Source organism: Dipodomys ordii, unplaced genomic scaffold, assembly GCF_000151885.1.
Source record: "Dipodomys ordii isolate 6190 unplaced genomic scaffold, Dord_2.0 Scaffold20, whole genome shotgun sequence".
Classification (NCBI taxonomy): Eukaryota; Metazoa; Chordata; class Mammalia; order Rodentia; family Heteromyidae; genus Dipodomys; species Dipodomys ordii.
The window spans coordinates 11,240,727-11,266,441 of NW_012267236.1; positions in this window are offsets into that span (position 1 = coordinate 11,240,727).

Genomic DNA, 25,715 nt, shown 5'->3' on the forward strand with positions numbered 1-25,715 from the left:
CACCTTGAAGGGTTGAAGTGTTACAGTTATATACGTAAGGTAGTGAGTATGTTTCTTGTTGAACTTGTTACCCCCTCCCTCATTTCTCCCACTTTCCTTTCCCCCCCAATCCTCCTTACCAAGTTCTACAGTTCATTTCCAACATATTGTCTTGTGAGTATCGCTGTTGCATTGGTTCATCCTTTGTTCTTTGTCTCATCATTTTGTTGTACCCCTTCCCTTCCCTAATTCAGGTGAATGTATATATAATACCCAGCTAACAAAATCAAAACAGTGATAACAGGGGATAAACCATAGGAAAAAAACCACAAAAGAAAAAAGAAATCATACATAGTACATTAAAAACAACAAAAACAAAGGAAAACCTCTTGTTTCTGTATCTTGGAGCTCATCTCGCTTAGTATCATCTTATATGGTCTTAGCCGAGCAGCGTTTCTTTTTAAAATCTCCGCCATGCTCCCAAGATTATTCATTAGTTCATCACCTGTAGATTAGATTAACACACAGTAACTAGCTTTAATTTACCTGCTTATTTTCTGAGAAACATATGCTTTCCCTTTTCTTAGCCATTGGGCTCAGGGAGGTAGAGTGTCAGAAGGAAAGCCTTACAATAGGCCCCAGATTCCTTCTTCCAAATACACTTTGAAATGAGAAGTGTCTAGACTCCATGCGCAGAGCTCACCGAGGAGAGAGATCGCACAGATATATGTCCCAGGATGGCCATAAATGTCTCAGCTTATGATGCTCCTAGGTGAGTTACAGAGCCAATAGTTTTGATCAAGTGCCGGGCTTTACTCGATTAGCAGAAGGATAATGAGAATTGAACAGCAAGGGGGGCCTATGAGGAGAGAGTGGGGTGGCCTTGGGGAAGGTGAGGCAGAAAGATCAAGTGGCTGTGCTTTTGTTGAAGGAGACCTCCAAGTTTCCTGAATTGAGGCTGGATTTTGCAGGATTGAGGTCTGAGGATGACCCTTGGGTTTGCTCAAGAGGCTAGGGCTTCTGGACATGATTAACGACTTCGTTGGGTGAGGCTTTCTCCTTCCAAAACACTTTCACCTTGACACATTCCGGTCCCTCCTTCCAGCAGTTCTACAGACAGATGCTCACTGATAAATATCCAGAGCCAGGGTAGGAGGGTGTAGAAGAGTGAGGCCAGGAGGGCCACATCTATAGCTTATTTCCAGCCCCTGGATCTCTAGCTGTGGGTCTCTAGGGGCGTTTTGAGCATTTTCTTCTTTCTGCCTTGCCTTAATCTTTCCTTTTTATCCCTTTTTTCTTTCAACTCCTTTCTGCTTACCTCTTTTTCTTCCTCTATTATTCTTCCTAGTTTTTCCTTCCTTCCCTTCCTCTCCAATCTTTTTTCTTGTAGAACCATTTTCTCTCTCTTACCCCTCCCCTTTTCATTCATTTCTTCTTCCAATTTTTCTCAATAGCATGAATAATTAAATATCTCTTTAGCATTTATTGGGGTTTATCAGTCAGTGCACAGATCATTGCAAGGCTCTAGGGACATGGTGAATTAAAAAGATGTTCTCACAGAGCTGAAGGTCTAGAAAAGAACACGGATAAATGAATCAATGAGCATTAGAAGACAGGCTGGTGATCTGCTCACATCCAGTTTAGCAATTCTCTCCCTCCCCCACCACCTGAGACAACTGAGAAACAAGAGAAAAGGGTGAATCCAAAAGCACTCTGCTATTAGAGAATGTTGCTGTGACTGCCTGTTACTATGGGTCTGTCCAACTTGACCACCTGGGCTGGGCAGGGGCACTGTTCCTGAGTAAGAAAGAGAATGGGCATCTGGATAAACTGCACACCATGGAGGAGCAGCTTATGTAAGGAGGACCTCCATTCCATTCAATTCATAAGCTGAGGAGGAAGAAAAGATGGGGGCTGGGGTGGTGGGGTAGGGAGACAGGTTACTTTTTCCAGGTCATTCATTCATCAGAACAACTGTAGTATAAGCCAGTGAGGGGCTGAGAGAGGCCAGGAGTATGATACTAGTGGAGGCACGCTTTATTTGGAAAAAAATAGGTATAATGAATAATTAGATCTTCTGGTCCTTCTACCTTGTATTACCACCTACAATGTGTGTATATATGTGTGTATGTGTGTGCACACACATGCATATGTGTGTGAGCCGGTGTACAAGAGAGGAACTCAACCTAGTGTGAAGGCAATATGTGTGAGAGGAAGTCCTCTCGACATGGTCCAGAAATGACATTTAATCTGATACTTTAAGAAGTGCTACCTACCTTGATGTGATCCAATGCCAAAAAAAAATCCAGAAAAATTAAGCAACCTTGTTTCTCTTCTTCCCTCTCTAACCTTCTCCTTATAAAATAAAACTCCAGGGAAGTCTTCCATTCAGTTATTCTGTCAACAAGTATATATTTAATGCCTATTAAATGCAAGCCACTTTACTAGGCAGGAGAAATACAAAGATTAATAGGAAGTGGCTTCTGCCCCAAGGAGTGTTCAGATTGGTACACCAGTGAGGCAGGCTCATAAATAGTAGAATTGTGATGCCAGCTCTTGTACATTCATTGTTTGTTGTTGACACTGGTAAGAACTCTAAGTGAACTATGTTAGGGCTTTATAGGGTTTACACAGAGAAGAAAGACTTTATGTGCAGGGAAGGAAATGGCATTTGAGCCAAACCTTGATTCAAATTCAAACCTTAAATGAAAAGTAGTATCCAAACAGATGCTTCCTTGACCTTCCAGGAAAAACAGGAAGAACAGGAAGTCTAAGGATATTTTCAGAGAGTAGTGAATAACCCAGTTTGCCTTACATACTATTTAAGAAGTAAAATGCTAGAAAAGTTCATTTTGGAAAAGGTGAGATCCAGGCTCTTGTAGGTCAATATAACAGTCTGTCACATTTTGGTACAGCATAATTATGTATGCTGCTGAGTGTGATGAATTGCAGGAAATGTGATGCAATCAAATAAGCATTTTAGAGCATCACTCTGATCACTCAGTGCTGTTGGGGAATTGGGATGCAGAACATGGAGATGGTAGGAAGGTGGAAAGCTTTGGGATCACCTAGGTTAGATGTTCTGATCATCAACTGGGACAGCCAGGCTAGAGCAGGTAGGTCAATGCCATGGTTCACTTATCATTCAGGATAGAGCAGGTAGGTCAATGCCATGGTTCACTTATCCTTCAGATGAGTCAAGGAAGATGCAAAGGAAGCCCATGGTGCTGAGAGATCACAGTGGTTCCATCAGGACAGTACCTCATACCAGGCTGGGTGTGATGGAAATAAAGGGATCTGAACAGGTCTGTCATGCTTGGGGAGGTCTCTGAGGTTTGGTAGGCGAATAAGGGTGTGTGAGAGCTCTCTGTTGGGCTTTGCTTCATCATGTAAACAGTAAGTATTACCAAAGGTGGAAACAATCACAAAGACGACCTAGGGAGTGATGCTATAAGACAAGGCAAACCTCAGTCCTGGAGAAGGCAGATCCGAGCAGCATTCCGAGGCTCTGTGTGTAGGTCTCTGCCATGAAAATTTGTCACTCTTTTCTAGAGCTGCTAGCATTCCTCTGTTATTGCTTGGACTTCATGACTTTCTTGTTCTCAGAAAGAGAAAGGAGCTCATTAAGTGAAGTGGCTGCCAAGAGTATTTTAAGATGAACAAAGCCCAGATCATTTTTTCCCCTCACCACATACCATACATAATTGTATGAAGGGCAGGATTTATTTGGTTTGCATTATGATTTTTCCCCCTAGCTTAATTACAGTGTTAAAAAGGCAACTATAACTTGAAAGGAATGAACTCCATGGTCCTGGAGACCAGCATGACCATTCTAGGTTTGAAACACAATCCTTTTGTGAAAGGAATTAATTGTATATGAAACTTAGGGGCTTCTGTAAAACACATTTTTATGAAAATAAACTTGAACAGTCATTAAAATGAATAGTTGTTTTAAATAAGATTGTAACTGTATGGTGGTGCTGAGGAAATGTAGACGCCTCCTTCATTGGCTTTGTTTTTGACCTAACTCTGCATTTATTAAGACAATATCAGGGCCCTGGAGGTAAATCTTAGCTTATAATTGGGAATCTGATGTATAATTTCAATGATAGATTCTTAGAAGAGGTAAGGAATTGAAAAAAAAACTTGTCTGGTATTTAGGTCCAAATAACTTTATATGAATAAGTAATTCAATATTGGACACCCCCTACATGTTCTCAGGAAGTGCTGTTTGGACCTAAGCCAAGGATCTGACTATGGAACTGGACCATAGAGCTTTGAGACACACACCCTCAGCCACCTGTAGCTAGCAATGTGAGGGCTGAGCCATGGATTTTTATCTGCCAACATTGACACTATCTCTGAGGCCTTTAGAGGTCTGTATGTCTCAGAAGGTCTCCAGACCTTCTAGCTGGGATTTTGAAACTTGTTTCATCTAAGTGAGAAGACTTGGCTGTGGATTTGAGAAGGACTCACAGAGTTTTACCCAGAAAGGTGAGGGAGAAAAGATTTGGTGGGTTTGATAGCTTTATTCTTGAAATTTTGTACATTCCCCTCCTCCTGTCCCCTCTTGCTGGAGTCACACCATTGAGCTGTATGCACTTAACTGCTCTGGGACAAATGGAGAAGTGAAACCCTTTTTAATTCGAAGGATCTTGAGATGCTGGTCCCTATTCCTCAGGAGAATGCTTCATTGATTTCTATGTCTTTCTCTCCTCACTCTTACCCACCATCGTCTTTGTCTCTCTAAATGGCTAGCATTTTCCCGTACTTAGGACCATGCTTTCTTTCCTCCCTACAGTGACATCCTTATAGTTATTTAGACAAAAATTTGGCTGGGTAATAGTGGCTCATGTCTATAATCCTAGTAATTTGGGAGGCTAAGATCTGAGGATTGTGGTTTGAAGCAAGGTTAGGCAAACAAGTCCAAGAGAATCTTATCTCTAATGAAGCAGTGAAAAGTCAAAACTGGAGGTGTGCCTCTAGTGATAGAACACTAAGCAAGAGTGGGAGGCCCCGAGGTCAAGCCCCAGGACCAGCATGAAACAACAAGAACAACCACAAAAGTGGGTGACAGGGAAGAAGGGAGACTCTGGGAGTCGTGTGCAGCACGGACATTTAAGGGACATCTCAGCTCCTCTTCCAACTTTTCATCTAGGCTCATGATTTAACCAGTGGTCACAGTCTCTGTTCAACAATGGCAGTGATACCTTTCTGTGTTTCTAAGGCTTTGCATGAGGTCTCAGCAAGGCAACATTCCACTTTTTAGGACGATGCCCACCTCCTCACTTCTGTAGTTTCTTGTCAGGTTGGAACAGTGAGACCTTTAGCAGGCAACAACCTCTAGAATGGTCATGCAAGTTGTGTTGTGAGGAGGGAGCACCCAGGTGTAGTAACCGCTAGACAGTGTAAAGCCCCTAGAGAGGAGCAAGCGCCTGAAGCTTCCAGCCAGTGCACAGAATCTTTGTAACTTTACAGGGAGTCCAGGTACCTACTTCTTACAGCTTGTTTCCATCTCTCTTCTTTGGCAAAGCTGTTTGTAGACAGTGGCCCGGTGGTATCAGACCTGTTGGATCCCATAGCAACTATGATGAGTCCTTTGGAATATCAAAGCTGTGAGGTGGCTTAGTCTATACTGTATACTAAGTGCCCTCAGTGTACAGCAGAGCCTCATGTCACCATGATCAGTTCCCTGGCCGTGAGGACCTGACTGGCTCCATCTTCTTCATTCCATATAGAGGGACCTAGGGCAACATGGATGCATGGAAAGACTTGTCAAGTGCTTTATTTATTTATTGTGATAGAAACACTCTCAGACCTTGAAGTACTGAAGCACATTTTGGTCTGGCCCCAAAATGCATGACTGGAAACACAGGGTCTTGACACTTCCCATCCCTTTCAGTGGTATGGCTCAGTGAATCAATTCAAACCCATTAAGATTTTGAGAATGACAGGGCAAGAAAATCTTCCCAGTGAACACTCTTAGGATATTGTGACCGAACACCATTTCCTTGAACTTGGACAGTTTTCTTATTTTTTAAAATCCCATCAATTGCAATCCTTCCTTGAGGCCGAATATCTACTTTTTTTAATGTTCTTATTTCTTGACACAAAAGCTTATAGCTAAGGCTTGTAGATACATGAATTACATACTTGTTAGTAACACTGTGTGGCTTCATGTTCAAGCGGTAACGTGGAAAGAGTTGGCAATTTTTCTGGGTTTATAAATATAAAGAGGTAATTGTCCTTCAAAACAGCAGGGGTAGGAATCAGGGGCAGGAAACATGGCCTTGAGAGTTCTGCTCCTAACTAGTTGTGCGATCCTTGTCTGCAGCCTTTTAAGTGAATGTGTGTGTGTGTGTGTGTGTGTGTGTGTGTGTGTGTGTATGAATGATATCTTAAGCAGACTGTTTTTCCATGGGAACACAATTGAATTTAAAAATCTAAATGAAAGATATCTTCTCCAAGAACACATCTGTTGCACAGAGTGATGCCTATTCTATCAACACAGTTGCCTGCAGAGCAATAAAGTCATTTCCACCTAATTCCTAAAACCAGAAATGGGGCTAACAGGCCAGTATTAAATATTAAAGGTTGTCTTTATTTCCCTCCACATTGTGCTGCTCCCTTCCACAGAACACAAAGAACACTGACATATTTTCCAGAGCTCAGATGGATAGCTTAATGGACTGGGGACAATTTCAACTCAAGCAACGTAAGAGAAAACTTAATTATAGTCAGTATTCAGTGGGTTAAATGGATAAGCAAGGAGCCTCCATATTTCACAGCATCTAAGATGCTACTGATGTTAAGATGTAGCATAATTTTAATGCACTTCCAAGTTAAAAAAATACTGCCAATGAAATGGCCATGGTGCTTTATAACTTAGACATAATTTTATACTTATTGAAGGATCACTTTAATGCTTATCTAGACATTTGCACACATATTAAAAGGGAAAATATAAGCAAAATAAGCAGGTCATACCATTCCAAACTATTTCTATATAACAGCCTTCTGAATGGTCTCCTCTTTCCCTCCCTCCCTCCTTTCCTTCATCCTTCCAAGTTTTGGCTAAAATCAGTGAATGGTTATCCTGAATAAGGACATGTGGGATGCATAGAACATAATTTATATCTGGAAGGAGATCAAAGCTTTGGAGGGAAGACAGATCAGAGTTACTGATGTCTTGAGATTGTCCATGTGGAACCATCTACCATGACATCAAGATTAGTGACCACCCATTTAGAGTATTTTTTCCCCTAGAACCTGATAGTCATTTACATGCAGGAGTGCTGGTGCTTCCTTGATCATATGAGAAGTCAGTTTTCATACTCATTTTTCCTTAAATAATCTGCTAACTGAAAATAATGGTCTAATGTTGCCTCTAGACCAATACCTGGGTGTGCTCATGTATGGGCAGTGACTATGCCCTGACTTTCACTTTGTTTGACAATAACATCATACTGGGTACTGTGCCTGGTAAAGTGCTTTTTATTTCCTCTTTAATCTCAGAACAGACCATGATGTAGCTCAGTTAGTTAGATGCATAAAGATTCCTTATACCCTATTGGCTAAACCCTGTGTGTTTACTCCAGAGAAATGGGAAGTAGAAAGACAATGGAGTTTAGGTTTTAGACTAATCATTGCATCCAACAAGTAGTAATACGTGATTCAGTGCATGATTCTACTTAAATGGCTTCTGCTCCAGAAACTCATATCTAGTTCCCTTGTTATGCCAACATAGTACCTTGTACTTAGCACTGCCATAGCACATTCCACCCTTTATTGTGTGTTTTTGTTTAAATCTTATACGGCTATTTATGACCTCCTAGAGAGCAGCAACCATATCTTATTTATCTTTGTACCCCAGTACATGGTGCAATACCTCGACCTTGTAGACTGAGTAAACATTTGTCAGAAGACTGAGATGGAGTCAGGGAATGATCAGGGGCAAAGAAATGCCAGCCAGCTTTGGAGGTGGTGGAATCTGGCTGTGTGGCCAAGGTAGATTTGTAGCAGGAAGCAGTGGAAAATTGGAACATGAGGGGACTCAGGCCATGGCTGGTCCTGAGTACTACCAGAAGGGACATTAATTAGTTGGTCATAGAAAAACCTCATAAAGACTGTTTCAGAGCACCTGTGTGTGATCTAATGTGGCTGTTGAATCACAGATGGCAGGGTAGCAGAATTGATGACTATTAACCATGTAGTAGATGAGGTCATCCATACAGAGAATTGGCTATGCCTGAAACCTCAGTAAAATAGATTATCTTTCATGGTGACACCCATTCAATTCATTCATTAAATCATTCATTCATTCATAGCTTTTCTAAGATAAATGACGATGATCATGTACCAGGCACTAAGGATACCTTGTGCCTGGAAGGTGACAGCAGATAGTCTGGTAGGGAGAGAGATCCATATGTGTAAGATTGGACATGTAAAGCAAAGCAGAAAAACATTCCCCTTTGAGAATAGTATATTCAGAATATTGTGGGGATACAAAGGAATGTGCAATTGTGATTGTCTTTACATGAGTGGGCCAAAGGAAATTCTGTGTGGCCAAGACGATTTTTAAAATATCCATGATATCAAGATAGAAATAATTGTCTTCTACAGAAATAGGTCCTCTAGAAGAGTGGTATTCCCTGATGAAAGGGGTTCAACATTAGTGTTAAAGGCATATGGAATACTAGTTCGTAAAAATAACAAGTCCTTTACTTTCTTTGCCTCGGTTTAATCTATCATTTGAAACTTAGTTGACCAATGACCTTTTGTAAGGCAGAAAATCTATTGATATCTTTGCCCCTTACTACTATCTTAAACCTAATAACATCTTAGCATTACCATTAGGACACATAGCTGATGGCCAGATTTGGGTGAGAGTTTATCTGAAGACAAGGAGCCTTTATGTCCTTTCAGTACTGTGGTCTTAGCACTTTTATTGAGAATTGATATTTGTTAGATTTGTCACATGGTTTGCACCTCTCACTATTCCAAAATTCTCTTAAGAAACACAAAAAAATAGAGCTTCTGTCTCAGAAGCCATATAATACTGTATAGGGATGACTACTCTATTGAATCCAACTGTTATTCATTACACTTGTAAAATGCAAATGAGGTTTATAAAATACTTTAGAGTCTGTAAATATGCATATACATGGACACTGTGCCCAGTGAGTACATTTAATATGTAGGGCAAGGCCTGCTAAGACATCTGGCTAGTTGCAAAGCTTTCTTTGACATTACTTTTTATATGTACTTTCGGTACCAATGTAGAAATCACTTGTCAAATTACCTGGAGATGTTTTCATCTTAGCAGCTGAATATTGCAGAGCTCCCAGCAAAAAAGAACCCCTATTGTTATAATGTAAAAAGTTCAGCTTTAACTGAGCAATAACAATAAATGTTCACCAATGAACTTCCTTTGAAGAATCCATCATGCATGAAAGATTTGGAATGACTTGGGCTTTTAAAAATCTTTTATTTTTGATTAACATGTATTATACATATGAATGGGGTTCTTTGGGATAGTTTAACACACACACACACACACACACACACACACATAACTAAGTCTTGCCTCTTTTCATCTACTCATGCCTCCCTCTCAATTCTTTCTAACTTCTAGTGATCACTATTTTACATGGCTTTTAGCTATTTTAACTTCAGTGTCCTGCATTGGAACATGACTGTCATATATACTATAAAGCAAGCTCCCAGATTTCCAGTCTAACCAGAGATCTGTCCGTATACATAGACCATAGGTAGTGCTTAATCTCTACTAACTGCTTGATAGGCTGAGAGTATTCCCAGCCCTCCTTTGTCTTACAGATGCTCAGCCTTAACTTTCACTCCAGAGATAGTGGCAGAACATAGATGGTAATGAAGCCCATCACCAGAAAAACCACACAAACAATTGCCTTGTGATTATTAGAGAGGTGGTTTCAGCAATAACACTATTTCCTTTGCAGGTATTTGAGTAAAGAGGAGTTTTTGAGAGGTTAAATTTTGGTTAAATGAATGAATGTATGAATGAATGCATGCATGCATGCAAGCTAGGTCAGTAATGTTCAGACTTGAGCCTTTTACACCTCTGTGGGCAGATGGGTGGATTTCTAACACAGGACAGAATTCTACCCTTGATTTCCACACTCATTATAAACCTGGTCGGATGCTATTCAGTGAGTCCTCAGGATAGCTAGACAAAAACATTTTCTTCCACCCTCTTTCCGAAGTGTTCCTCTCCACAGCCCTCTAGCAAAGCCCCTCTGTCTGGGAAAGGCTCCAGGGAGGAGGAATCCATGAGCAAGTCTTGGAAAGCTTATGAGAGTAATGAGAAAAACACATCTTGCTGCACACACAGCTCCTCCTGCTTGGACTTTGCCTGTATGAGCTTGTGGGAGAGGCTGAAAAGCACATTCTTTAAAATTTTGGCCCTTAAAAGAAATGCATCTTGGGCTGAAATATCAGCTTGGCTGTGTCCCTTCTGTAGGACAGTTTTTTATTTATTTTATTTTATTTTGTAAAGGCTGACTTTTTGACATGATAAAACCCAGCCCCTTTCCTTCCACCCTGGGGATAGGCTTGAAATTTCAAGCCCTCACTCAGCCAAAGTGTATTGGATTTTTATCACAACACAGAGATTTTTACAAATTGTATTTCTATCTTTCCTCTTTAGCTTTCTCTTGCACAACCCCCACCTCAAAATTGTGTCTTACTTGGAACCAGTAGCATTAGATATTCAAGTAAGTCTTTCCTCTAGACCCTGGGGTCAGCTGAGTCACATCCATTTCTTGCCACCTTTTAAAAGCCAGGCTGAGCCTCTCTTGCCCATAGCAGGCCAGGTCAGCTGTGGGTGGCCAGAGGATGAGCTCATCCCCTTGTCTCACTGCCCAGCTCACAGCTCATCGTGCTGGACTGTCTCTTGCTGAGTTAAATCCAAATTCCTAAAACATCATTCTTCAGTGATTTATTTTCATCTTCAGAGATTTTAAGCATTGCTCCTTTAAATGTATTCCAGCCTTGTTTGGAAATTTGGCTTTGCTTACTTCTGACCTTATAGCAGCCCTCCTGAGTTTAATTGTCTGATATTATTTTAGAGTTGGCGAAAAATTACTTCTTCTTTTTTCTTGTACTTAGAACCACAGTGTCTCTCTTATAGACAAAGCACATCTAACTGGCTTTACTTACCCCTTATGCAGGTTTACAAAGGCAGATGATGTGCATCTGTGTAAGAAAAGGCAGTGATCCATCCTGAGAGGAATGGTTGACTAGATGCTTCCACAGACAAACATTCATTGGTGTCTACTCTGTGAAGGACATATGAAGGGAAACTTCTGTGAGACACAAACGTCATTTGTGCATTCATTTACATGGTGTCCTATGTCCTAGCAAGGTAGTAGACACTAGTAAGTAACAAGGATCGACACTCATTATCTTTTATGGCATTAAAGTTTATTGCTAACAGCCATGTTTATTCCCCTGAGGACTCATAAGAGGGTGAAGGAAATATGACTGAGAAAAAAGCAAACATGGTAAACTACAGCAAGGCTGTGCATAATGATGTTGTAGTCAACATTGAATCACTGTATGTAAGATGGTGGTCCCATTGATTATATTGCCTGATGGTGTCATAGCCATCCTAGGTTTTATGAGCATACTCTATAGTGTTCATACAATGACAGAACTACTCAATGGAGCAAGCATGTGCCTATTATTAAGCCACATATGATGATGTAGTACCCTTTGAGCATGGATCCTGGATAAAACCTACTGCAGAGCCTGAGAGGTATAGGGAAAAAGAGGAACCTTTCTCTCTATATAGCTTCAAAGATCTTTGAAATCAAATGGAAGAGAGGAGACTCATGCAGAACACTGTGAACACTTGTCAAGGGAGAGATATGTCCCTGAGATTATAAGCTGTGGTTGAATGTCACTGTCTAATAAGCCCCCAGCCATCTGTTTGCCTTTCTTGTATGGCAGGTAGGTGGTCCTTAGTAGTTAGAATGGTTGTAGAAATTCCATATTCCTGGAAGGGATGTCCAAGTAAAACTGGAAATCATCTTGAGTTTGGTGACATCTTTCTGTCCTTGTTCCTTCTCCAAACCAGATTCTAGCTCGCTCTACTTTCTATGTTCCTAAGTGACTTTGATTTTCAATGTAGTTACAAGTGTCTTGGGTCTTTTAATGTAATGAAATAGCTTTTAAATAAGGGCAGGGACACTGGAAAAAAGGGCATGACAGATTTTCACCTTCTCTCCCTAGCCATTAACCACTAGTCCTTGCTTGTGTGACCACTTAAGCGCTGCTTGGTACTGCTGGGGGACAAGAAACAACACATCTGCTGGAGAAATGAAAGGTGCATTCAGAAATCAGAGTGTTGGGCTCCTTTGGGTTTTCAGTAGAAATAGCTTTGTGTTCATGCCCAGAGGTGGCCTGTCATAATTCTAGCTCTCTTTTATCTTGGAGTAGCCCCATGAATGTCCTCTGAAAGCCTTTGTATCTTCTCTCTTTTTCCTACATTTCTTACACACACACACACACACACACACGCACACACACACGCGCGCGCGTGCACACACACACACACACACACACACATACACACTCCTTGAGAGGTACACAGCATGAAGAAAATGACCATCATGTTTACGAGAGCATGTTTGGAAAGGCTGTGACAAAGCCCTGACTTGGAGTTGGAAGCCTTTAGTCCCTAATTTTATTTCAGTATGGCCTTGGGCAAGTTACTTCCCTGGGCATTTTATCTTTCTCCTTTGAGCTATTAAGTACTTGACCAGGCAATTTCAATGAACTTTCCAAGAGTAAGGATCTTTTTGATTGGAAGTGGGGCTTGTGAGGAACACTGACCAGTCCTTAAAGTGCTTGGGCCTGTTTCAAGAGTTGGAGCGGCAGTGTCACTGTGGTAAATTGTATCTTAAAGAGAGTATTGTGATAAAGGCTGAATGAGCACATTGTTCATCAATTAGCTCCAAGGAAACCATGGTAGCCAGGGTGCAGTGTGCCATGGGGTGGAGCATGGGCGAGGGGTATATGGCCACCATGGTAATTTCCATGCCCCCAGTGTTTAATTATTCTATGGTCCAGTTTGTATAGGCAGGTAATTTATTTAAGAGGGCTAGGATGGAGTGGGCCTGACTTTTTTGCTCCACACTGGAAAGGAGAAAGGCACATTTTCCTTTAATGGATGGTGTATTTTTTTCCATGGTGTCCTCCCAACTGTTTTAGAAACATATTTAAGCCAAACCCAGAAAGAGAAATTTAAAATGTGAATAATCAACTGGGCATGGTGGAACGTGCCAGTAAACCCGGATACTTGGGAAGTGGAGGCATAGGATTGTGAGCTAAATGTCAGTCCAGGCGAAGTTAAGGAAACAATAAAGGGCTAGGTATGTGGCTCCAGTGGCAGTGAACTTGCTTTACAAGTGAAAGGCTCTAGGTTGAATTCTCACTTAATCCAAAACCTGCAGGATTTCAAATGGAGATAGCAACGCAATGATTTTTCTAGGATGTACCCAAGGACCCAGGGATACTTCAATCTCTCTCAGGTGATGAATTGAAGTCACAATAATCTTGCTGTCTCAACTTTAAGGGTCAAGAATGGTTACTCAGGCCAATAGCCTAGTTATATAATTACCAAAGAGACTAGAGGTTAAGTTATCAGTCCTATATAGCAGGAAATATATTTCATTCAGGCCAGTTGTCTCAGTCATCTCATTCTTTCCCTGGCTTTATGGCCATATAGCTCTTCCTTGATAACAAACATGAAGTTTCTAAAGTTTGTCATTGTTCTAGTGCAGCAATTCTTTCCTAATCATGGAGTTCCTTCCTTCCTTCCTTCTTCCTTCCTTTCTCCTTCCCTCCCTCCCTTTCATCCTTCCTTTCCAGCTAAGCCCACTCTTGTGTGTGTGTGTGTGTGTATGCATACACACGCATGTGTGCATGTGATTGAGTGTGCCAATCCTGGGCCTTAAATTTAGGGCCTGGGTGCTGTCAAGGCTAGTGATCTACCATTTGAGCCACTGCTCCACTGCTGGCTTTTTAGTGGTTAATTAGAGGTAAGAATCTCATGGACTTAACTGTCCAGGCTGGCCTCAAACTATAATCCTCAGATCTCAGCCTCCTGAGTCTCTAGGATTACAAGTGTGAGCCATTGTCACTTGACTAAGCTTGCTCTTCTTGACCCAGTAAATTTTCATCTTATTGGTATCTTGAACAATCTCACTAATCTCAAACTTGAGGCTTACCTAAATGTCTTTATTATTCTTATTCTATATACTCAATGAGTCATCAACAAGAAGACTAAGAAAGTAAACAGAGAGGGAGGGAGGGAGGGAGGGAGAGGGAGAGAGAATGCTTGTATTATGCTAATGCATGTTTTTCTCCATTTCATTTCAACTAGACTCTTAGCCTAGCCATGTTCAAGACAGGTATTTCCCCTTAGTTAATTCTTTCTGGAAACACTCCCAATAGACACATCCAGAAGTGTCCTTTACTAATGTCTCAGGCATCTCTTAATGGAGTTAAGATTAACCATCATACACCAGTGATACCTTTTAGTATATTACTTCTTAATTATCCCCCAACCTTTCCCCTCCTGTCCACTTCTACTGCTTCTGGGAGGGCTGTGGCTTTAGCTTCCCTACCTCTAGATATGCTCTTGTCAAGTATCTTCTCAACCCTATAATCAGACTCATCTCTCTAGCACAGATTGATAATGTCAGCTCCCTTTGCCAAGATCTGGAAATTGCCAACGACATGTCATATTTTCCAAATATAATAAAATCTCAGTTTTATTGCATGTTCTCAGGATTTAGCTCTGATCAGTTTTTTTTAATCACCTGTTTCTCAGAACTTTCTTTTGAACTCTTTATATTCCAGTCTTTCACTTGCATTGCCTTTGTTCATGCTACAATTGTTGTCAGACTCATTTACCCCTCTGTGACAGTGAAGAATGTATACTAGTACTAAGAGTATGAATACTGGCTTCCCAATCCAAGAAGTTTGTGATGCTCAGTAAATTAATTAACCTCTTTTGCCTCAGTTTATTTCTCTGTAAATAGGAGCATAAATATACCTACACACGTAGGTAGATCATAAGAGTTAATTCATAAAGACTAGAAAGCTGTTTCACGCCCACCACGTAATAATAACCAAGTAATTATTCTCTGATTAATCTCTTTATCCTTCTCTATATATTCAGATTAAGTGAAGTTTTTCTTATAAATCCTTCATAAGTATTTCTAAATACTCAAGCCAAACATCAAAGCTTCCGTGTGCTTGCTCTTATGCATTTGTCACATTTTTACCTTACTTTCTTGTTATTATTGTCATATTTGTTGTAATAAACAAGTAAGTTCCTAGAGGTAAAAACATATTTTAGGTATCTCTAGTACTCAGCACAATGATTATCATAAAATAAGTGTTCAGCAAATATTAATAAGTGAATACATGATTAGTTGGTTTTTATCTTTGAAATGGTAGGAGCCTGAACTTTGTGATCAGCTGAAAACATTCACCTCAGATACTCATAGGACATGTCAAGATACTCTAGTAGGTTGGTCCCCTAGTCAGGAGTGTTGAAATCGTAAGCAACACAAGCTTTTATCCATCCAGGTGAAGGTGTGAACAACCAAGATGGCATCAGAATGTATTCCAACTGATTGATCTTGGTTGGCCACCTGTGGACAGTGAGGATGCTCCAGACCATCACTGAGAACTCTGATTCAACTATCTTGAACAAACAAAAAGATTTATTATCTCAGATAAGAAGGACCTGATGCAACAATGAGAAGTACAAGTTGTCATGTCCAAAACGAGCTTTACAACGTCGGTCGGGGGGAGGGGAGGGGGGGAGGAGAAGGGTTGGGATTGGGGGGGAGGGGGGAGGCTGGGAAGGGATGTGAAGGGTAAACTAAAGGAGGAGGCTGCAATGCTTGGTAAGAAATGTACGCATTATCCTGCCCATGTAATTGTAACCCCTCTGTACAGTATGTTCACAAATAAAAAATAAAAAAAAAAAGAAGTCTGAAGATATTGCTGTTAGGAACTCCAGTTCTTCATCTGCATAATAGAGGAGCCAGACTCATTTTATCTTCCTGTCTTTAAGAATTGACATTATCACCGGTGACTCATGCCTGTAATCCTATACTCAGGAGGCTGAGATCTGAGGATCACGGTTCAAAACCCGCCTGGGCAGGAAAGTCTGTGAGGCTCTTATCTCCAATTAACCACCAGAAAACTAGAAGTGGCGCTGTCACTTAAGCGGTAGAGTGCTAGCCTTGAGCTGAAGAGCTGAGGGACAGTGCCCAAGCCCAGAGTTCAAGCCCCATGACTTACAAAAAGAAAAAAAAAGGAAAAAAAAAGAAATGGCATTATCTCTAGGATGTTCCTCTTATGATAGTCTCGTCACAGTCCTTGAGATATAGTACTTCATATCAAAAATGCTACCTTATATTAAAAATACTTTACCCAGAAACCTCACCAAATCTCCTGTTTCATAGCATTAGCCAGAATTTGGCCACAAGATGGTTCCTAGACCAATCACTATCAAGGATAATGCAAGTTGACTTTGACTTTAACCCAGTAGAACATCCCAAGTCAGGAGGTAGAGGGATGTGTGCTAGAACAAAGCGAAAATATTTTCTAGCATGAAAGAAACAGGGGGTATTGGCTGCTAGAGGGTAACCACAGATACTGCCACATCAACAGTCATAAAAGAGAGTCTGCTACATTATCTCAAAAGATGTACTTATTCAAATTTGATGTTAAAAACAAAATACCACAAAACACCATATTCACATGTAAATAGAACTGAATATGATCCAAATATGGGCAAGCTCTTGGGTGAAAATCTTTGCATTTATCATAAAGGCTGTTCAGCCCAGCACTTCCCAAATTCTGAACATTATTCAGTCATTTGAGCCTTCAGGGTAATTGCTTCTGATCTGAGACAAGCAGGATAAAACATACATTTTCTCAAATAAAGCCTATTTTTTACCCTCTATAAAAGGCATAGAAACAAATTTCTCAGCATTGGTGTGTCTTATTTCTAATTACATACGAGTCAATCCTTCAATTGCGTTCATTGTCTATTAGAAAAAACAAAACAAAACAAAATAAAAAAGAAAGAAAACACTGAGAGCCTCAGCAGGGTCCTGGGTGGCCTTCCTCTGACTCTCTACCGTGGCCAATCCCCACCCGCTGGAGTGCCCGGCTTTACAGTCACTTAGATACAACTGTAATACCCTGGGCCTATTAGGTTCTTTTGTTTTTGGCCTTTTGCTTTTTTTTCTCTTCTACCTGTCATCCTTTACTCACCCTTCAATGTCTAAGTCAATGATCATCTTCTTTAATAGAAACATAATCTTTTTTAGGCTTTCCAAGACAGATACCTCTGTTTGTGTGTAGTCTCAACATCAAATTGCCCCCTTGCAAGAGCCTTTATTGCCTTGCTGTGATGACCTGCTCTCCTTGGGCTCCTTAAGACAGAGAGGTAGCTCTACTGCTCTCTACTGCCTGTTTCTTCCATGGATATGATGTATCAGGGGTTAAAGCTAACCAATGAATGTTTTTTACAGATAAACTTACAGGTGGCTTTTTAAAAAATCCTATTAGAGATAATTCAGTAGATATGTTACTGTTACTTATTCCCCTCTTGTAAGAAAGACATATCCTGGTGGGTGTTGGTGGCTCATACCTGAAATCCTAGCTACTTAGGGGGCTGAGATCTGAGGATTGTGGTTCAAAACTTGCTCAGGCAGGAAAGTATGTGAGCTTCTTTTCTCCAATTAACTACTCCCCCAAACAAATTGGAAGTGGAGGTATGGCACAAGTTGTAGAGCACCATACCTGAAAGAAAAAAAAGAAATGTAATGGTAAGTGCTTAGGCCCTGAGTTCAAGCCCTAGTACTGGCTTATAAAAGAAAAGGCATATTCTAATATTCTAATATGAGTCATAATCTGATAATTTGTGAATAGATTAGCTACTTGCAGATAGGCACATTTCTGCATGTTCACCTTGACACACACACACACACATACACACACACGCACGCGCACACACACATACACACACATATAATTGTAGTAAGAGCCATTAGCATATTCATCATTCTTGAATCTAAGTTGCTCTTCTACTGCTAAGGTTAATTATTGATTTGTTTTATTCTGTGATTAAAGCCATTAGCTGCTATTAGCAAAAGACGATATTTATGCATGTTTGAATATTAGCTGTATTGAATTTCATAGCAGGGACCCAGGCTAAGTGAGTATTCTCTGGGAATGTCATCGAGATTGGTGATACATAGACTTGCTGAAGGTAGCTAGTGATCTTTCTTTGCCATAGAATAAACAGAACCTCATTGCCTTCACTATTCGTTCTAAGCACGCACACTGACCAGAACTTACTGTCAGTTTAATTTGGCTCTGTCCTTATCTGATTTTAAATGACCAGACATCTGAACAAGAGTAGAAGAAGGAAACAGAGTCTGAAAAGTCCCTTGGGGCCAGCGGCTGCAAGCTCTGCTTTTAATTTTCCTTTATCAAGGTTGTAGAATGGAGTCATTTGCTCTTTGAAATAGTTGAGGATGCCATCTGCAGGTCAGAGCTTGGCTTCACCTGGACACAGCTTCTGCTAATAAGGCGAAGCCACTGTTTATTGACAGTCTTTCTGAACAGGTCATGCTTTTTCTAACTGTGCCCTACTTGGGGGATGGTTGACCTGAATCTACTCAGAACCAATAAAGCTGAGTTTCTGGATGTGGAAAGCATCAATGCTCAGGGGAGCATCCTTTCTATTCCAGTTTTGGCATTACGTAGGGAAAATGAACTATTATAAGAAACACCTTCAAATCTCAAGGGATTAAGTATTTCACAGCCAGTGTAGGGTCATCAGTGGCTGGGAGAGTTGGGCTCTGCACTGTCAGGGTCCTTCCTTCTGGTGCCTCTTTCATCCCTCTAGGGTCCTGGATTCTGTGGCCATGCCTATTGTATGGGGAAAGAGGGGAAATGATTGTGTGGGCTGTGGTTGGAGTGGATATGGAGAATCATCTGTCATTTCTGCCAATATTCCTACTGGCCAGAATTCACATACACCCAACTGCAAGGAAGGAGGGGAAAGATAGCCCTGACAGCTCTGTCCAGCAACACAGAATCCATCTGGGAAGTCACTTGCCAGCATTGGCTGCAGCCTCCTTTGCTTCTTTCTTTTTTTCATAAATATTTTTATTGTAAAAAGAGTGTACAGTTACATGAATAGGGCAATGAGTACATTTCCTATTGAGCATTGTTACCTCCTCTTTTGTTTTTCCCCTACCATCCCTTCCTTCCCCACCTCACTTCCCCCCCCCCCAGTCCCCAAATTGTAAAGTTTTTCTAGCAGAGGAAGTTAACTGAAGTAGAGAGGGCTTTCAAACCTAGGCCATTTCTTAGGCTGTCATCTCTTTCTTTCATGTCTCAAGGAAGCCCCTAGTCTCATCCTTCCAGAATGGTCTTCAGCTTTCTTTACGTAAGAGCAGATGAGATAACTTGAGGGCAGTGCCACCCACAAGGCTGAATTCCAGGCGCTCTAAGGACAAGTACATCCCTGTCAGCTCTCAGCACTGCATGGGGCCCATAGTAAACATCTGAGTGAGTAACTGGTTGACTGAATGATTTTGGGGGAATCTACAGTTCTTGTCATCTGGCGTTGACATATACTCCCTTTAAAAAGCTCATCTCTTTAACCTTTGTACAAGCCTTCCTGATTGTTATCTATAGTTCATCTTTCCCAGGGAGACGGTTCAATTAAGACACCTCAAATGAGTCTAGGATTCGAAGGTACAGTCGACTGCACTCTGATTAACTTCTTCCTATTCATTACTCACAGAGATATATGATGGGATTTACTAGGATGGAAAGAATGAGGGGATGGACAGGCTGGGGAGAGAGAGAGAGAGACAGAGACAGAGAGAGAGACAGAGACAGAGACAGAGACAGAGACAGATTAAGAGAGCTCAAGAGGTCAACTGGGACATCAGGATTTTGGGATATGGTCCCTAAGAGGAGGAGATGCCCTACCACACAGTGTGAGATGTGCACAGTTTTCAAATAACTGAATTTTGTATGACTTAGCACTATGTCTGACTGAAGTTAAACTGAATGTTCTCATGATGTGAAAAGAAGAAAATAATATGAAACAATATTAGATAATGGTGAAGGCTGATGGTTTGCAGGTTTTAGGGCCTTGAGGGCAAACTTGCCAGCTACAGGATCTTGGTTAGACTTGAGTGGAAAATGTAAGTGATATTTCTTAACCCAAGGGGCTGCTGCTTGATGATTGGCATTTGAATAGTTGGGAAGGCCTCACACCCCACCCTTTCCTTATTGTGTGAATTTCAGGAAATGCTTAGCTTTTGGTGGTTGTCTGGCAGTTCCTTGGCTTTATGGCTGCATCATGGTAGTCTCTGCTTCCCTCTTCAGATGGTCTTCTCCCTGTGTGATTGTCTTATCTTTGTGTCTAAAGCTGCTCCTTTTATAACTATACACTCATATGGATTCTAGCCTATACTACCTTGATGCTGTCATTTGTAAAGACTCCATTGCCAAGTAAAGTCACCCACACAGATCCTTAAAGGTAGGACTTCAACATCTTTTAGGAGAACCTGTTTTTTTTTTGTTGTGTGTTTGTTTTGGTTGGTCATGGGGCTTGAACTCAGGGCCTGGGCTCTGTCCCTGAGCATTTTCATTGAAGGCTAGCACTGTACTAGTTTGAGTCACATCACCGCTTCTGGTTTTCTGGTGTTTAATTAGAGATAAGAGTCACACAGACTTTTCTAGCTGGGCTGGCTTTGAACTATGATCCTCAGATCTTAGCCTCCTAAGTACTAGGATTACAGGCATGAGCCACCAGCCCAACAATTACACAGGTATACTGGAGACACTCAACTTCATACTCAAGCCTACCTCTTCCTCCAGTGCCAATGCCCTTCACCCTAATGTCCATCAAACACCCTCACTAGATGTCTCCTGAGCATCTCCAGTAGAATATGGAGAAACCAAGCTCTTCTCATCGCCATCTCCAATCCATCCCTTACCTCATAGTCCTGGCTCACGGAACAGTGTTACTTCACACAGTCCATACTTGGGAGAGTATGGGTCTCCACTGTGACCCTCTTCTCTCTCCCATTTGTGTTTAATCCTCTACCAGTTCCTCCAATTTTGCCTTGCTAATATCTCTCCAGCCCCACTGCTCCTTTAGAACAGGCTACCAGGTTGTTTTCCTAAAGTCTTATACCAGTCTTCTAGCTGGCTTGCTTGTGTCCAATCCTGTTCAGACCCAATGCAACTACACATGTGATAAATTGACTTTCCCAGAAGGAAATTTGCTTATCTTTTTATTCTGAAAACTTTTTAGGGGTTTTCCCTTGTTTTTGGGATAAGTTAAAAAATACTGGTAGCAGTTTTCCTGACTCTTTATGATGGAACTCATTTATCTCTTCTGCTTGTTCCTTTTTCTCTTGAACTACTCTAAGCTGCTGCTCCCCAGATGTCCACAGCTTCTTCTTGTTTGCTTTGAGACCCTTGCCTGTACTAATCCTTCTGCTGGAAAGTTTCTCTCCTCTACTTCTCCTTTCCTCCAGAAGCCAATGAGAATTTGTTCTTCAATTAGATTTCACTTCTTCTGTCAGACCTCCCTTTATGTATCAAGACTATCCTCAGACTTTTCCTGTCCTATCACAGCAGGTAAGATAGCAATTAGACATTGCTAATTTTAGGATCACAAAGCCTAACATAGTGGCAAATATCAAGGCCAGCTGCACGGCTGTGGGAACACTGTGCTGGTAAAAGGGCTTGTGTGCTCTGAAGGTTTGATACTCAGTGGTTGCTGACTTGAAAGTCTTAATGACTTTGAACTTACAGTGAAATCCACTATGGCAAGAACCCTGGTTCAAGTGCTTTGTTCATGTGCCTCCCAGGTATACCACTGATAAATATCTTTCGGAATTATTTAATTGATTCTGTACTCTTGTCTTTGCCAGTTAGTCAGAGCCCTGGGCTGAACTGTGTTAACAGGCTTTGTCCCACCCACTACTTTGGGAGAGCCCAGCCAGCACGCAGGGGATACATAACTGAAGGACCATGGGGAACTAAAGATAGAAAGTTGTTTCTAAGGCATTCGAATGGCCAGGGACAGAGTTTATTACTGGAAACAAAGACCAGTTAGATCTTCAGTGATACATATTGCGTGGTAGATTTAGATGATAGCAGATCTTTTGATAGAGCACAAACATTCAGGCATAGCACCTCCAAAGATCCATTACGCAACCCAGATTTTCATCTAAGCAGGCAGAAAATTCATGCCTACCCATCACTCTGCAGTTTCATCCTTAGAGCTCCACTGCCTCTCACCATTGGACAACAGTCGCAAAATTTATAGCCATCACGCCCCACATAGCAATCATTACTGCAACCACACTCTGCTGGTAAAGTGGCCGGAAGTACATCAAGGGGGCTTCTAACAGTATTCAACTGTTTCACGGAACAGAGGTTGTTTCCTGTGGCTTGTACACTTCAGGCATGCCTGTCACGTATTGTTTGACAGGTGTCATTGCAGGCATATCTATGTGTGGGGAGCCTTTTAGTGGTGATGCTCCTGGCACTGTGGCTCCTGGCAGGATTGCATCTTGGTGACTGCAGCAGCTGCAAACCAGCAGATCATAAAAGTGTGTGGCTGCCTTGTTTTCATCTATTTTCCTATCTATCACATGATAGCACTCAGAGGCTATGGCTAGTTTGGAACTTCCTATGTAAAAACTTTCCAGGATTCTCGTCTGCATTGACAGTCTTTTCTGAAGGTTGTTCCCAGCTAATGTAGGCCTGAACCTGAAGGCAACCCTTCCCAGCAAGAGGAAGGATTGCTCTAGTAGATAGTTTGGGCTTAAGGCCTCACAATGGCATTGACAAACTTTTTGGAGACTGTACTGTAGTCCATGGATTTTCCTCCCCAAACCCTTCTTTCTTCCTTCTCTCCTTTCAGAGCCATCTGATCTATGTCACAGGCTAAAGATTTCCCTTTCATTCTGCTCTTTACTTCAAAGAATCTCTTGCACACCTCACCTTGCTTTGATGCCTGTTTCATGAAAACTTAAATGAGTGTCCTTATATCTATCCACAGGGACAAGTAAACAACTTTTATATATTTTGAATTGTAGGTTAATGGTATTAAGGATCAAGTGAGGAAGAGGGGAAGGAAGCAGGAATTGGAGAAAGAAAACTGGAAAGTGGTTTGGGATGAAAATTGTAGCAACTGACATAAGATCATAGTCCCCAGAGACTAGGGGAGGATTCAGGTGAGGCCTGAATGCCAAAAGCAAAGTGTCCAGAGTCTGGACATTCTTTGCAAAAAACACAGTAAGGAGTAACAGATCCATAGATACAATGGTGATTGAGAAGGTGGGAATTCTAGATCGACACACAGTACATTGTTTGCTTTTCAAGCATTTAAGTATTAAGTATTGAGTATTAAGTATTAAGCCCATACTTGGGGAGGTGAAACTGATCTTTATTTATTATTTTATTATCTTTAAGTAGTTGTACAAAGGAGTTGACATTTTTTCCTGTCTTTACTATAATTTTATTTTATTTATTTTATTGTAAAGGTGATGTACAGAAGGGTTACAGTTACAAAAGTAAGGTCATGAGTACATTTCTTGTTGAACAGTGTTACCCCCTCTCTCATTTTCTCCTCATTATCCCTCCACCCCCCACCAACTCCCCTTCCCTCCAAGTTGTAAAGTTCATTTCCAACATGGTGTCTAGTGAGCATCACTGTTGCATTGGTTCACCCTCTGTCCCGTCATTTCTGATTCCCTTTTCCCCAAATCAGATAAACTTATGTACAAAACAAAAGGGACAGAAATAAAAAACTGTGACAAAAGGGAATAGACCAAAAGAGCAAAAAAAGAAAGAAAAAAGAAAGAACTACAAACAGTACATAAAACAGGAAAAAAAACAGCCTCTTTGGTTTCCACTTTTGGAGTTCATTTTGATAAGCATCCTTTTATATTGTCATATGCACATAACTATTTTGCCATTTTTTAAATCTTTTAAAGTTTTATTAAGCTCTGAAAGTATGAACTTGTTTACTAGGGAAGAGAATTCAGCATATGCTTAAACAACAAAATTCTGTAAAAAAAATACATACTTACATAATCAAATATCCTAGGAGTTGCCATGTAACAAAGCAGTTGATGACTACAATACATCTTGATCAATGTCACCCCTTTCCACATTCACCCCTCCCTCCCTTAGCCACCTCTTTTGTTACTCTTCTTAATTTTGTATGATACACATTGGGTTCTTGACTTACATTCTCCTCCTCTTACCCCTAGACTCTCCCCACTCCTTTCAAGTACTGTGAAACATGAGTCATATTAACTATGTCATAGAAAAACAAGATGCCAGCATATTTTTTAGATCTAAGTGTTCTGGAATTTCAGACAAAGCATACATGTGCTTAATAGAAATGGTGGATTCTCCAAGCGTGGCTGGAGGAAAACCTTGGAGTCACAACATGCTCCCCCAAGCAGGGACTCAGGTAGACAGAACATGGCAGGGAGCTTTGTGGGAGAAAGTCAAATCTGAGTAAGGAAATGACTCTTTGAGACTTGGAGCATAAATCAAGCCCCAAGACATGGATGGTGAACTCCATCAAGCAAAGCATAGGATATATTTGTAGGTGACATAGTAAACTATCCTGAATAATTGCTTCTCTAGTTTTCAACTGTACCTCTAATGACAACATAAAGGGTGAACTCTCAGGACATCACAGGGTAGTTCCTGAAGCAGCTTGACCAATGTTAACCTTTTGATTTTAGATTCTACTCTGTGATCTATTTGTGTACTGTGTTCATTTGTTGAAATGGCAGAATGATTTTGAGTTGTTTAACATGACTATTTTGTAAGGGTGGGTTTAGTCATTCATTTTTTTTTTTTATTGTGAGAATACCATACAGAGGAGTTGCAATTACATGGGCAAAATAATGAGTACATTTGTTATCAAGCACTGTTGCCTCCTCTTTGTTTCCCCTTCCCATCCCTTCCCATAATCCCTCCCGCCCACCACCCATTCCTCCCCCTTCCCCCACCAAAGTTGTAAAGTTCGTTTTTCAACATAACGACATTGTTGCAATGGGTCCACCTGTATTTTAGTTAAACGATTTGTTTTTTCCCTTCCCCTCCACAAATTATACCAACATCAAATACAGTGAAAGCATGGGTTATACCATGGGGGAAGGACATATAAAGCAACACAGAAATCATCTAATAAATATGTTAAAAACAATTGCATGAAAGAAAAAAAAAACAAAAAACATTTGAATACTTACTTGGGGTTCATTCCCCAAACATCAACTTATCAGACCTTTTCTCCTTGACTCAGACATATATTAGTTATTGCAAATAAGGGAAACCATGGGACCTATGTTTCTTTGGGCCTGGCTTACTTCACTTAATTTAATTTTTTCCAAGTCCTTCCATTTCCTAACAAATGGGGCAATGCCATTCTTTCTGATGGAGGAATAGAATTCCATTGTTGGTGGGAGTGTAAACTTGTTCAACCACTTTGGAAAGCAGTATGGAGGTTCCTCAAAAGACTCCACATAGAGCTCCCCTATGACCCAGCAATCCCACTTTTGGGCATTTAAACCCAAATGATCATAAACAAGATCATA